The following is a 14,246-nucleotide window of genomic DNA, read 5'->3' on the forward strand; positions in this document are numbered from 1 at the left end:
ATTCAGCACACCAGAGGGTTTTCCAACGTTTCCTGGCAAGGGAAAATATTGCCTGTTGAGTGAATGAAGTCCTCTGGCCGGACCCTGCACTAAGACTTGATGTTGGAGAATGAATCTCAATGACAGTGATTGTTCAGTAATGTGTTTGTCATTTAGTTTTTTTTTTCTGTTTTTTTTGTTATGAAAGTGCTGAATGTAGATATCACTTTGCCTACGATCATTTTTTCCTAAATGCATTTACAATAAACATTCTCTGTTATCTACATGCCCTGGATGCTGTGTCCTACATTATTTTATGCAGTGTCTAATGAATGCTCTGTGCTGAATATATTTATACTTGCTGTGTATATGATCTAAACACATTGTTTGGTTTTGAACACAGGATAACTGGTCTTGAGGTGATAGTTTGGTTTTGATAAGAAAGTTTGGGGTTTTGTGAATGTAGTTTGAATTTTTGGATTTGTGTTTAAGGTTTTGAGAAAATGGGTGGAGGTTTCAAGAAATGTGTTTAAGCAATTGGAAAAAAAACTGTAATAAAAACTCAGTAAAACCAGTTGTAGCAAAAGTAAGCAATATATATGAAAAGGGTTTTAAAAGGTAAGGAAATCTATTTGAAAAAGAGTCTTATTAAAAATACCTATGTAGAAAAGAAAGATGATGTAAGAAAGTTTTTTCAGGTATGGCTATAGAGCTGCTTCAGTCTGCTGAGGTCTTGCCAATTTCGTTGGGTTTTTCTTTATTTTGTTGTTCTGTTCTCTGCTTTCCTACTCTGTTCTTCCTTTGTTCTGCTCAGAATGCATCCCTAACTTTCACTTCATGTTGAATTAACAATAATTATAAGAATAATAAATTGTCTATTCCAATCCAAATTACCTCAGACTAGAATACATTATATAAAAAAATTTGTAACAATTTTTCTTAGAATTTTAAAAGAATGACCTAAAAGATACAAGGTTCAAGTCAGTACAAATAAAGAGTTTTTTAAAAAGATACTCAAGAGTTTAGTTGAAATCAGATTTACAATTAAGAGTGTCAAAGTTTAAGGAGGCTGTGTCGCAGGCCCAGGATTTCTAAATGCTGGCTGTTTACTCAGGTGTCCTAAGTGCTGGCAGGATCATCAGTATTAGCTGATCCAGATCAAATTTTGATTTGCATATTGTCCAAGTTCTTATTTTATGTATTGTTTAATTCATAGTTCAGTATTGTGAGTTTTGAACATTTATTCTTCAAATGGTATATTTCTATGCCCATCCCATTCCAAAACCATGTGCATTAATAGGTTGTGGCCTCATTGGCTCCAGTCTTCTTTTCACAAGATTTTGGAGTGTGTCTGTGGGAATTTGCGGCCATTTGTCAGGCCCGATACTTATGTTGAATGAGAAGACCTCACTTACAATTAGCATTCCAATTCATCCCAAAGGTGTTCAATAGCGTTGAGGTCAGTATTATGTGCAGGCCACTCAACTTCCCCATATCTTTATGGAAATGGATTTGTGCACAGGGACACAGACCTGCTGAAACAGAAAAGGGCCTTCACAAACTGTTGCTACAAAGTTGTAAAAGTACAATTTTTTAAAATGTCTTTGTATGCCGTAGCATTAACAGTACCCTTCACTGGAACCAAAGGGCCTAGCCTAAACCCTTCCATTATTCCTCTTCCACCAAACTTTGCAGTAGGCACTATGCACTCTAGAAGGCAGTGTTCTCCTGGCCTCTGCCAAACCCAGATTTGTTCATCAGACTAACAGATAGTGAAGCATGACTCATCACTCTTAAGAACACATTTCCACTACTCCAGATGGCATCGAGCTTTACAACAGTCCAGATAATGCTTGGCATTGCTCATAGTGTGTTCTTAGGCTTGTGTTCAGCTGCTTGGCCATGGAAACCCATTTCATGAAGCTCCTGACACATAATTATTGTACTGATGTTGCTTCCGAAAGCAGCTTGGAACTCTCTTGAAAGTGATGCAAAGGAGGATTAATGATTTTATTAGCTATGCACTTTAGCACTTTTTGGCCCTAATCTATGAGTTCATGGCTACACTGTTGTTGCTTCTCAATGTTTCCAATTCACATAACTGACAGTTGAACGAAGCAAATGTAGCTGAGGAGAAATTTCATATGCTGACTTGTGGCAAATGTGGAATTCTATGACAGTGCCACATTTAAAGTCACATAGCTCTTCAGTACAACTCATTCTACAGCCAGTGTTTGTCAATGGAGACTGCATGGCTGTGTGCTTGATTTCATGCAGCTGTTAACAATGAAATACCTTAATTCAATAATTTGGACAGGTTGTTACATACGTTTGGGCATATAGTGTATGTCTATGTGCAGTATATGTACAGTTAGGTCCATAAATATTTGGACAGAGACAACTTTTATCTAATTTTGGTTCTGTACTTTATCACAATGAATTTTAAATGAAACAACTCAGATGCAGTTGAAGTGCAGACTTTCAGCTTTAATTCAGTGGGGTGAACAAAACAATTGCATAAAAATATAAGGAAACTAAAGCATTTTTTTAACACAATCCCTTCATTTCAGGGGCTCAAAAGTAATTGGACAATTGACTCAAAGGCTATTTCATGGGCAGGTGTGGGCAAGTTCGTCGTTATGTCATTATCAATTAAGCAGATAGAAGGCCTGGAGTTGATTTGAGGTGTGGTGCTTGCATGTGGAAGATTTTGCTGTGAACAGACAACATGCGGTCAAAGGAGCTCTCCATGCAGGTGAAAGAAGCCATCCTTAAGCTGTGAAAACAGAAAAAAACCCATCTGAGAAATTGCTACAATATTACGAGTGGCAAAATGTACAGTTTGGTATATCCTGAGAAAGAAAGCAAGCACTGGTGAACTCAGCAACGCAAAAAGACCTGGACGTCCACGGAAGACAACAGTGGTGGATGATCGCAGAATCATTTCCATGGTGAAGAGAAACCCCTTCACAACAGCTGACCAAGTGAACAACACTCTCCAGGGGGTAGGCGTATCGATATCCAAGTCTACCATAAAGAGAAGACTGCATGAAAGTAAATACAGAGGGTGCACTGCAAGGTGCAAGCCACTCATAAGCCTCAAGAATAGAAAGGCTAGATTGGACTTTGCTAAAGAACATCTAAAAAAGCCAGCACAGTTCTGGAAAAACATTCTTTGGACAGATGAAACCAAGATCAACCTCTAGCAGAATGATGGCAAGAAAAAAGTACGGAGAAGGCATGGAACAGCTCATTATCCAAAGCATACCACATCATCTGTAAAACATGGTGGAGGCAGTGTGATGGCTTGGGCGTGCATGGCTGCCAGTGGCACTGGGACACTAGTGTTTATTGATGATATGACACAGGACAGAAGCAGCCGAATGAATTCTGAGGTGTTCAGAGACATACTGTCTGCTCAAATCCAGCTAAATGCAGTCAGTTTGATTGGGCGGCGTTTCATGATACAGATGGACAATGACCCAAAACATACAGCCAAAGCAACCCAGGAGTTTATTAAAGCAAAGAAGTAGAATATTCTTGAATGGCCAAGTCAGTCATCTGATCTTAACCCAATTGAGCAAGCATTTCACTTGTTGAAGACTAAACTTCAGACAGAAAGGCCCACAAACAAACAGCAACTGAAATCCGCTGCAGTAAAGGCCTGGCAGAGCATTAAAAAGGAGGAAACCCAGCATCTGGTGATGTCCATGAGTTCAAGACTTCAGGCTGTCATTGCCAGCAAAGGGTTTTCAACCAAGTATTAGAAATGAACATTTTATTTCCAGCTATTTAATTTGTCCAATTACTTTTGAGCCCCTGAAATGAAGGGATCGTGTTAAAAAAATGCTTTAGTTGCCTCACATTTTTATGCAATTGTTTTGTTCTCCCCACTGAATTAAAGCTGAAAGTCTGCACTTCAACTGCATCTGAGTTGTTTCATTTAAAATTCATTGTGGTAATGTACAGAACCAAAATTAGAAAAAAGTTGTCTCTGTCCAAATATTTATGGACCTAACTGTACATGCATGCTCGTATATTGGCAGTATGGTGGCACAGTGGTGGTGCTGCTGCCTCACAACAAAGTGACCAGAGTTTGGATCCTGGGTGTTTCCTGCATTGAGTATGCATGTGTCCCCATGTCCATAAGGCTTCTTGTAGGTGTTCCTGTTTCGTCTCTCAGTCCAAAGACATTCAAGTTATATGAAATGGCGTTGCTAAATTTGCTTCTTTTGTGTGTGTTTGCCCTAGGATGGGCTGGCACAGTGTCCAAGGATTGTTCCAGCTGTGTGCCTCATACTTGTTGGGATAAGCTCCAGCTTCCACATAACCCTGCTCAGGATAAGTGGGTTTGGAAGATGGATGGATGGATTTATATATTCTACATATGTATATTGCATGGTGTGTACTAATTCAAAATTTGTAGCATGTAGTATAAGCTAAATGCAAATAAGCTTCTGGACATTAGTAAATAACAAGTGTTACTGCAAGAGATTTTACTGCTTAAAATGAAGGATGACATCAAAGAAATGCTAGTACGTGGCATATATAGTGATATGAAATAATCAGTGCATTCTTTACCAATTGTATATTCTTACAAACCAGGACATAACTGACCATCATGTAGTCTATATCATATCTTAGAACTGATTAGTTAGTTTCTTTAATATCATATGTCATAATATGCAGAAATATAAATACATAAGTAAGGCCAACCTTAACCTTCATATTAATTAAGAAGGCAAGTAAAATCAAATGATGCCAATCAAGTACCCTTTTTAAAGGTGGCCATTTCCATATAAAAGCAGATGTTTTGACAGTTAAATTTGAAACATTTAAGATTATAATGGCACAATACCTAGGTATCTGTAATGATCTTAGAGAAGTGATTCTTGCTGTATCTATGTGCAAAGAGAAAGAGAAAATGTTCAAGACAGATGTGTGCATCATCAATTTCACCTAATATGATAAAGATATTGTAAAGTCCCATAAAGCATTCAAATTAATTATCAGAAATATCAGTCTTATGCCAAGTTTGATAATCAACTTTCCCCTTGTACTGTACCTGTATTGGATGGGTAAAGCTCAATTGCAATTTAACAAGAAACTTTTTCTTGTCTCAAAACTGTGAAAATCGTGATGTAACCATTCAAAATTATAGTTGTTTCCATGCATTAGATATGGGAGTGTGCAAAACTTCCAAGAGACTGTTGTCCCCAGATTAAACTGAGGAATATTCAGCTGCAGTTTAACATATTAGTCTGTCTTTTCTCAAAACAGTGAAAATTTAAAATGGCCCAGCATGTAACCCATGTCCGTGCAGGGATAAAATCTGAAATATTTTTCTTGAAGTAATTAATCAGTTTTAATGGCACAAATCAACACATTGTTTCTTGTTGATAAGGATAAGTAAAGGGTTTGTATAAACTGTGTAAGTAAGTAGCTGGTTGCAAGCGAATAAGCAGCTAAGAGCAAATAAGTAGAGAGCCAAATAAACAGCTGTGAATAAGTAACTGAAATTCATCATTTTGATGACCAAATCAAAGTAACCAACATATAAAATATTCCTTACATTAATACTTATTTTTGTATGCTTCATTTATAATTTTGCATGCTTCAGTTATAGTTTTAATAATAATAATAATAATAAATTTTATTTATATTGCACTTTATATTTTAGCAATCCCAAAGTGCTACAGAGTAAGAATAGAATAATAAATAAAAAACAAAAAAAAACAGAAGAATCTATAAAATACTTTAACAAAATGACTTTCTAAAAAGATGAGTTTTTAGGTTTCGCTTAAAGGCCTCAGTCGACTGTGGGGCTCTCAGGTAATCAGGGAGGGCATTCCACAGCCTCGGCGCCACAGATGAAAACGCCCTGTCACCCATGCTGCTGAGCTTAGTTCTGGGGACTTGAAGAGTGTTAGTGTGTACAGAGTGGAGGGAACGTAAGGAGTTATGAGGGGTAAGGAGTTCCTGTAGATAAAGAGGGGCATGTCCATAAATGCACTGATGGGTAAGAAGGGAGACCTTGTACTCTATTCTGAATGAAACAGGGAGCCAGTGAAGGGTTTTCAGAATTGGGGTGATGTGATCATGCTTTCGCACCCTCATCAGGATCCTGGCAGCGCTGTTCTGAATATACTGGAGTCTCTGGATACTCTTGCCAGGAATCCCAATGAGGAGCGCATTACAGTAATCCAGCCTGGAAGAGACAAAGGCATGGACGAGCTTCTCTGCGTTTTGATGCAAAATACATCAGCCTTCCCTTGACCTTACCCCAAACTGATGTCTGTCTTCAACAAGGCTAAACACAGGTAACTTTTGTTAAATTATTGCATTTTTTATTACTTTTTGCAAAGTTCTTTTCCAGATTATAGTATAGAAAAATTAAATTACTAAAATAATACAGGTAAAATGTACCATACAACAATCAAGCGTTTTATTAAAATATATTTTTTTTATTTTGACAGACCATGTGTTTTTTACCCCTTGACAGAAATTGGGAGTTTGTTTACTCGGTGAACTATCAATGGCTGGGGCCTTATGACATTCCAATTTTCAGAGTCATTTTATCCTTCTTAGGTTATTGTTCAGGACATGAGGCATCCCTCTATTTGACCCTCTTCCTTCCCACCCTCTTTACTCACATTTTCATTCCTTTTTACCTAAGAAAAAAAATCCTGTCTTCACTCTTTATTATGTTCTCTACAAGTCATCCTACAAACATCTGGTCCAATGATCTCTATATATATATATATATGAATATTTGATTTTTCTGCAGAAACTCCAAATACTTTATAGACTTTACCCCACCTCTTGGAAATGTTTTTCAATGGGTATATCCTCTGATAAACTTTTACACCTTTGTTTGCTCTGTTTGCCTGGCAACTTTTTACACATGTTTTGGCACAGTCCCCATCTTTTCTTTTTGGACACAAGTCTGTGATTTTCTATCTTTATTTCTTTCTGTGACTGGTGCCCTGGCTCCCATGACCCTTCTTTTATTGAGCCTCACTACTCTCTCTCACTTCGCTCCAGAGACAATTTTTATTCCTTACCACTTTAAAAGCCAAATTACTTGTTGCCTCTCAATGGTAATTCCCCAAGCCTATCACATTTAACATTTAGTGTTCCTCGTTTTCATTTTAATCTCATTTGAATTGTCATGCTGAATCAGTGGTGCTTCAGTTAAATCCATAGAGAAATGGCCTTCCTTAGCACAATCATTTAGAACCTGATTGCTTGGGTCCAATTGATATTGTTCTTTTCATTCTTCTAGCCCCTGCCATTGTGTTGCACTGATCCCTTCTTAATTGGCTTGCCTTTAGATATGTATACTCATTTTGTTTCAATTGAAAAAAATTAAACTGATCACAGAAAAAGACATCTCACTAACCAAAGTGCCCAGTCTTGTTTAATAAATATTACACTTTTACATTTTATCATTATTATCACTGCTGTTAGTAATATTAATTATTAACATTAGTGTTTTCTGTGTTGACTACATCATGTGGCAAGCAAGCACTGTAGTAGGACAAGTACCAGTAAATAAGAAGTTGTCTTAACCCCAACACAGCAGAATAAATAATTTTCTTTCATTTTTCAAACATTTTGGGTTTGATAAGTATTACTACTGGGCAAGTGAACATGAACTGCCTGGTTAGATTTGACTTGTGTAATGGTAAATTGTTAAGGGAACAATTATTTTCCTGTGCTGTGTACACTTGGAGCTAATGTATATCTTACTATAGACATTAGCAAAAGATTGTGATTTAAGCAGGCACATTGGGAAAAATATTGTTATTTGAGTAGTACGTTGTCTGAACATTTATTTTTTGAAGGCTCCAGAGAAACAGACTATTGTGTAGCAGTATACATTGTGTTCAAAATAGTAAATTAAACTGTCCCTATGTCATCAAGGAGAAATAATAAAGAAATGTGTTTTATGGTGGACTGAGTAGTGCTCTGAAGCTGATGTCACATTACTGTATGTGACTTCTAGTCACTGGGTATGTCAAATTTTCTGAATACAGTAGCTGACCTCTCTGTTGAAGCATGTCAATTTACAAGAATGAAAAGACTGCCCAAAAATGGGGCACTGGCAAAACAACTGTAAACATTACAAAAATACAGTAGAAGCCCCTTTAGGAGAAGGATTGCCATCACCTTTGGCTTTACTTAAAGGGCAAACAAAGCTTCTTTATTAATTAAAGATTTATTTACAAAACATCTCAAAATTAAAAAGAAAGGCTCAGAAGAGGAAAAGAGAAAAAATGAGTTGCCTAAAAGGCAATCCAAACCAAACAAAGTCCAAATACCACCAGCTTACCAAACCACCTGTAAGCAGAACAAGCAGCCCAGCTACAAGTAATACCATCAATGTTTAGAATGATAAAAACAGCAAGAGCTCATTGACATTAACAGCTGTGATAAATGGTAATAAACATTGCTTATTATACTGTAAGAGTTAAATTTGAACCCTACTCTATGTGTGCACCTGGCATGTGTCTGAGTCTCATATCCTTCTGAGCTTATGCTTACAGTAAAAGCTGACACTATTATTTTTTATTCACTATGGTAAAATGTGTTTCCTGTTTTGAACCAACCTGGATCATAATAATCTCTCTCTCTCTCTTTCTATATATATATATATATATATATATATATATATATATATATATATATATATATATATATATATATATATATATATATATACCGGTATATACAGTATATATATATTCACGGCATTCGTAGTCTGTGTCACAATCTGATTGTATGGGTGGTTACCTACCAGGTAACGCTTGTGGTTGGCCAGCAAGTCTGCTAACATCCGCCGCGGTGCCCTCAGTTGTGAGAAGCAGATCATAGAATGGTTGAAATAGTTTACTGTCAAATAATGCAAAAAGTACGTGACACGTGTTTCACCCTAATTCTGGGCTCATCAGGCGTACACACTCACTGCATTCCCTTACGGGAATCGAACCTCAGACGTCAGCGGCGATGCCCCTAACGTTGCGCCACGGCATGTGGTTCGTTTATTTGACAGCATGTAGATCGGGGTAATTAAATTCACGGCATTCGTAGTCTGTGTCACATTCTGATTGTATGGGTGGTTACCTACAAGATAATGCTTGTGGTTGGCCAGCAAGTCTGCTAACATCCGCCACGGTGCCCTCAGTTGCGAGAAGCAGATCATTAATTGTTTTCACCCCAACATAAAGCTGAAGCTGAATTACTCAAAAACAGAAGTCAGCTTCATTGACACCACCGTTCAACTGAAAGACAACACCCTTGTAACTTCTATTTTTCACAAACCGACAGACAGACGGACCTACCTGAAAAATGATAGCTTCCACCCCAAGCATATAAGGCGCTCCATTATTTTCAGCCAAGCAATACGGTACAATCGTATTTGCTCAGACCCGACAGACTGGGATCAACAACTGCAGGAGCTCAGACAAGATTTCATCAAACAAGGTTACACCCCGAAAACAACAGACACTCAAATAAGAAGAGCTACTGCCATACCCAGAGACAACCTTCTAGAATATAAAAACAAAGACAACAAGGATCGCATCCCCCTTGTTGTCACCTACAACCCACATCTTGAAACACTTCGAAAAATTATAAAAGAACTTCAGCCAATACTAAACAATGGCCAAACACTGAAAAATGTATTTCCTGAACCTCCCCTCCTGGCATACAGACAACCACCAAACCTTCAACAATTAATTGTCCGAGGCTCCCTAAGTGAACCAACAGAAAATGGCACATCTCCATGCCTACAGAAAAGATGCAAAACATGTGCCCACATCTATGATACAGACCGTATAGTTATACCACACTGCCGACTTGAACATCACATCAAGGGATCATTTTCCTGCAGATCATCTAATGTAGTCTACCTAATTTTCTGCCTGAAATGTCCTGATACTGCACTCTATGTGGGAGAAACTGGACAAACACTCCGCCAGAGAATGAATTTACACAGGTTCCACATTAAACATGGCCACACAGATGTTCCTGTGGCGGCCCACTTCAACAGCCACGGACACTGTGAGAAGGGACTTTAAAGTCACAGTGCTTATGGGCAACTTCAAAACGCAGCAAGAGAGAAAAGAATGGGAGGTTAAACTCATGCTAAAATTTAATACTTTACAACATGGATTGAATAAAGACAAGAGTTTTATGGCCAGATATGAGGATTGTTTACATCTCTCAGAATGACAGACAACCTGTCTACAGACCCACATTGTTTTGAAAAAACTCATTACAGACTTCAAAAGACTTTGTTGGACAGTTATCTTATCCAGAGATCTTGACAATACATTGTTCTTTTCTCTCTTGTTAAATTAACCCTAGCCTGAATGAATCTATTAATTTTTTACATTCAAAATCTCTCATTTAAATATTTACCAATGTTGTTTCTTGTCCTAGAGTGTGTATATAAACATAGGAAACTTCAGTTTCTGTATTACATCTTGCCTGAAGAAGGGGTCTGAGTTGCCTCGAAAGCTTGCATATTGTAATCTTTTTAGTTAGCCAATAAAAGGTGTCATTTTGCTTGTCAAATAATGCAAAGAGTACGCGACACGTGTTTTCGCCGAGGTTCGATTCCCAAGAGGGAGTGCAGCAGAGTGTGTACGCCTGATAAGCCCAGAATTAGGGTGAAACACGTGTCGCGTACTCTTTGCATTATTTGACAGTAAACTATTTCAACCATATATATATATATATATATATATATATATATCCATCCATCCATTTTCCAACCCGCTGAATCCGAACACAGGGTCACGGGGGTCTGCTGGAGCCAATCCCAGCCAACACAGGGCACAAGGCAGGAAACAATCCTGGGCAGGGTGCCAACCCACCGCAGGACACACACAAACACACTCACACACCAAGCACACACTAGGGCCAATTTAGAAACGCCAATCCACCTAACCTGCATGTCTTTGGACTGTGGGAGGAAACCGGAGCGCCCGGAGGAAACCCACGCAGACACGGGGAGAACATGCAAACTCCACGCAGGGAGGACCCGGGAAGTGAACCCAGGTCCCCAGATCTCCCAACTGCGAGGCAGCAGCGCTACCCACTGCGCCACCGTGCCGCCCTATATATATATATATATATATATATATATATATATATATATATATATATTATATAGGCCATTGTTCTTTTTAATTTTTCGTGAGGTTCACACAGCTAATAATATACATTCAAAAAGTCACGCACATCCTAAACAAACAGAACTATCAATCAAATTGTGGTCATCAAGGTATCAACATCTGCCATATCCTGTTAGCAACTGGGTGTAAAAAGTTATGTTAAACGTTTTCTGAATTTGTAATGAATTCCTTTTAAAGAAAAGTGACCTAATCAATGAATTGTATAAATATAGCCTGAGGACATTTTTTCCTTTGTAGCAATGTGACTAACATGCGGCTAACATGTAATTCACTTGTTACCTCTTCGAAGATTTAGATAAAGAATAACGATTGACGCTTTCTCCTGCCTGTGTGTTTTATTGCTTAAATCGGGACATTCCAGTGGGGGGTGTCTGTATGTATTACATTTTCTTCCATAATACTGACAATGCTGTGTCCTGAATAACGAGGAAATTCTGGAACATCAGTATATCAGTCTCACTAAAGTATGCTTTCTCTCAGCTTTATCTTCTAACTGCTTGACTATAATCTCACTGTTGTTTCCTTGCCTGTGTTATGAAAGGTGCAACTTCCAGTGTGGAAACGCTTAATGCATTAATAAGTTCTGACTGTGCACATCATTGGAGCACACAGAATAATGAGGACAGATGAGGAAGGATTCCAAATCCCATTTTACCAGGGTCTGTCAGAGGTCACTTTGTAATTACACTTGATTTGATTCAATTTTGCAAATTTAATGTAAATAATTGACCTGCAACTTGACAATAAGGCTGTGCTGAAATTTTGTTTTCTTTGTAATGCACATTGTTATTAGCAGGAAAAGTAAAAGGGTGTGGAGTTTCGACATTAACTATATTTTTATTTACCTAAACTGTATTCAACCTCAAATCAGATAAATTGTTTAAACGTTTTTTATTCACATCCCTAGTTCATACTTTCTAGTTCTTGTAATGATTCTTGTAGTGGCATTTTGAATTAACTGAAAGCCACACATATAATAATTTGAACAGCTTGTGAATAACACATTGCAATACTTATTCATATTAGAAATAAATGCATGCATTAATTTCCCACTATCCTCCAAATTCAGAAAATGTCTTAATTTTTCAGTATTTTTAACATGGAGCAAAAAGGTTTAGATAGTTTTGTAAAGTGTGCTTTAAAAAGACATACTGGTGTCAAACATAACACCAGAGTTGCATGCCGATTCAATAAAACTAATGGTTATTCTAAAAAGTGACAGAATATTTTTGTGTTCTGCATCATTATGCCCAATAAATAATTTTTGTTTTTTTTCTATAATAACAACAACAACATTTATTTGTATAGCACATTTTCATACAAATGATGTAGCTCAAACTGCTTTACAAGATATAGAAAGAAAAAAGAAACATATAAAAATAAGATTAGGCAACACTAAGTAACAAAGAATAAAGTAAGGTCTGATGACCAGGAGGACAGAAAAAACAAAACAAACAAACAAAAAAAAAACTCCAGAAGGCTGGAGAAAAAAACAAAATCTGCAGGAGTTCAGAGGACACGAGACCACCCAGCCCCCACTATAGTCAGTGAAACGTAGCTGTTATCCGTCACTCTTTAAAGTCACTGAGACAATTAATAATGAACACTATAAGAGACTCGTAGCTTGGTCTAAAAGACAGGTATAGTTTGGTACTGTCAAGTGAATACTTACAAGTGATATGTTTTCTAATAGTTCCCAGTGGAAGTGTAAAAAGAGAACATTAAAGGTTCAAGTACTGAGCCCTGAGTGACACCATATTTAACTTCTGAATATAATGATGGAGTACTAGTAGCATATTCTTAATAAATCATGCAAGGAAAAAAAAATGAAAGCGCAATGCAATAGAATACAGTGGCCAGTAGTGTCAAAGGCTGACTTTGAATCTATCACCATAATTACTTTTGAATTTCCTTCATCAGATGATATTAGAATGTCATTTATATCATAGGCTAGTCTAGTCCCGTTTCTATACTGTGACCGGTGCATAAGCCAGACTGGAATGTCTCAAGTAAATTGTGTTATGTAAGGTGAGATTGAAGGTGTGCGGTGACTACTAAGTATTTTGGAAGGTTGTTTGTGAAGAAGTACTAGTAAATGTTGTCACACATGTGAGATTAGGAGGCAGTCAAAGAGCCTAAAGGTGAGTGAACTATCGCGAGATAAAGGGTCATCATGTGGTACTTACCTGAATCTCTTCTTTCAACAGAAAACCAAAAGAAAAATAATCGCCTCCACTTCCGGGTACCAAAATGGCCATGACAACGTCACTTCCGGTGATCCACAATGACATCACTTCTGGCCCTCTCAGATTACTCCACTTCTGTCTCACCGTGATGACGTTGGTTCCGGTTCCTGTCTCCAACGTCATTTCATGCCAACCATTTCCTGTTCCCATAATTCATTGTATATAAAAATGCCATGTTTCCTGAGTAAAATTGTCAAATGTATTTGCTGTAGCTGAAGTTGTCTACTCAGACTCACAGAGCAGTTTCTGAACAGAAAGGTCAACTGTAGACAGGATTTTCTTCCTCCACCAGATACAGAAGAAATACAGAGAGCAGAAGAAGCTCTTATACATTGCCTTTATCAACATGACAAAAGCATCTGACCTGGTCACCAGACAGGGATTCTTCAGTATACTGCCAAAAATAGTCTGCAAAATGAAGTTGCTGAACATAATTATATCCTTTCCCGAGAACATGCAAGGCACAGTTCAGTACAATTACAACATATCAGAATCATTCAACATATGTGCTGACTTAAGAAAGGTGGTGTTCTTGCCCCAATACTTTCCATGATTACCATTGCCCTGCTGTAACATTATGCCTTTGATTCTTCATCTGAAAGAATCCATCTCAACACAAGATCCAACAGAAATCTGTTTAACCTCACCCACCTGAGAGCCAAATCCAAAGTATGTAAAACCATCACTGGAAGGCAGTTTACTGATGATGCAACCCTGGTGAACATCTTCTCCCAGACATACAGAAAGTTCTGACTGACTGTCAGTCTGAAGAAGAAAATCTGTCCATTCTGAGTAAAGTCAATTTAAGTTTTTTTTT

This window comes from Erpetoichthys calabaricus, chromosome 2, assembly GCF_900747795.2.
Source record: "Erpetoichthys calabaricus chromosome 2, fErpCal1.3, whole genome shotgun sequence".
NCBI classification, from domain to species: Eukaryota; Metazoa; Chordata; class Cladistia; order Polypteriformes; family Polypteridae; genus Erpetoichthys; species Erpetoichthys calabaricus.